The following is a 1,964-nucleotide window of genomic DNA, read 5'->3' on the forward strand; positions in this document are numbered from 1 at the left end:
TTCACAGACGTTGCCAGACGAACCGCACAGAGGCGACTATCAACAGGTATCCAGTCAAGTAGGGATACTTCCGCCCGGTGACTTAGCACAATATCAACCCCTACATATCCCACCGCAGCAGCCTCTGGATCACGAGAGGTGCGCAGCCGGAAGCGAGTGGAGACTGACGGGGCGGTCAACTCAGTCACTGTGCTTGCATCTTGAATTCTCGTTTCTGAGACACAGCACGCATCAATGCCAAGCGAGTCCAGTGTGAGTGCAAGAGCAGCTTGTTGTCCTGCTTGCCTCAGAGTGCGGACATTGAACGCGGCCAGATAGACTGGGTGTCGAGGCTTGAGGACAGATTTGGAGATTCCTGAAGATGTCGGCACCATGTGATGAGCAGATGCTGCACGCAAAACCAATGCATGACGAACGGAGTCATCAGTCCTAAGTGCTGGACCTGCATGGAGGGAGTCATTAATGGGTTGGCAAGTGGGAAGGGGGAAGAAAAAACATGTGAAAGAGAAAGAAGGGGGCGTCAGCAGTAGCCTGTTTTCGCTTAATTGCACCGCTGTATGCAACAAGTAGGGCGACCCGGCAGATGTGGCATGAGTATTCTTAGTTGTGAATGTCATGGTTGTACGAGGGCTGGAATATCGTCAGGGTGCCCACACCTAGGCAGGTGGACGATTAGAGTCCTCAACCAACGCCTTTGGCTCGAAAACTTAACTGTAAGGTAGCGGTGTTTGGCGGGAAATGCAAATGCATTACCATTTCTACGGAACAAGTCGCCACATGTTCCAAACCCCAATCTGGAGGACCAAGAGAATGTTTGTCAGACCACTGACCAACCTGGTATGAGAGACTCTGAGTTCGTCTAACATCCGGATCTGCCAGTCTCTCAGTTGCCGAGCGATTTGCCCGCACCTTACGCGGCCCTGGAAAACGTAGGGTTCAGAGTCTCCGGACGAGCGTAACAGCGCTCTCAAGGTGTCACAATAGTTGTCTCGATGGTGTCAGAGCTACAGCCGGTTGGATCGTAAATACACCTACCCTTTTTGACACGCAAATTTTGCCACCCACCCACCTCAGAGACAACTATCAGCAAGTGTCCGGTCAAACAAAAACCGCTGACTTAGAACAGTGCTAGCCACTGCGCAGCCTGCCACAACGGTCTCTGGATCACCAACGTTCATAACCGGAAGCCAGATGATGGTGATGGGGTATTCAGTTTCACGACTGGGCTTGATTCCGGAGTCCTTGTTCCTGGCAACCACTCCAAACCAAGTTCCAGTTACTCAGTATGAGAGCAAGAGCAGCATATCTCGATTGCTTCAGAATACAGACCTTAAGTGCAGCAAGGTAAACTCAGCATGACGGCTTGAAAATTGATTTTGCGCTACCTGAGGATGTCGGCGCAGGCTGCTGGGCAGAGGTAAGACAAGTGGGATCGCCAGCCCTAACTGATGAGCCCACAACGTGAGTATTGGTAATGGTGTAGGCAATGGAGAAGATAAAATACGTGACGCGAGGGGCGTCAGAAGTAGCCAATTTTCGCTTGCCCGCCCTGCAGTACGCAGCAAGTAAGGCGCCGCGGCTGACAACACCACTGCGAGACCGCCCTATCAGGCCGGGAACCTTTTATTGTCCAAGTCTCTGTTATTCGATATCCCAAAATGGTAGGTTGGCGCTACTCTATGAGGGGTCTCCACCAGAGCGTGAAGAGTCGATATAGCAGCCTCCTTTGCGGGGACTCGGCCACGTGGTTCTCGTATTCTGTTCAACTGAAAAGAGGGATTTTTCTATGCCTAGTTCCGAACGACCTGTATAGAAGTAGATAATCATCACAAAAAGACGAGGAGAAAAAAGCAGGAATTTCTTGCCCCCACTTCTGGATTGGATTCCACGAACATCCCGTGAGCTTGGCTGAACATAGGCTGCGTTATGTCCAGAATGTTTTTTTCGTAGGTGGAGGTAAATTA

At 51.1% G+C, this 1,964-nt stretch overlaps 1 protein-coding gene across 1 annotated transcript in view; it reads left to right on the top strand.

Moving 5' to 3' along the window:
- Positions 1 to 1,964, top strand: part of T265_08487 (hypothetical protein) — a gene marked incomplete at both ends in the record, with an annotated part of 24,666 nt that overhangs the window by 11,360 nt on the left and 11,342 nt on the right. The gene's annotated exons all lie outside the window — the stretch shown is intronic.

Source organism: Opisthorchis viverrini (genome assembly GCF_000715545.1).
Source record: "Opisthorchis viverrini unplaced genomic scaffold opera_v5_224, whole genome shotgun sequence".
Classification (NCBI taxonomy): domain Eukaryota; kingdom Metazoa; phylum Platyhelminthes; class Trematoda; order Opisthorchiida; family Opisthorchiidae; genus Opisthorchis; species Opisthorchis viverrini.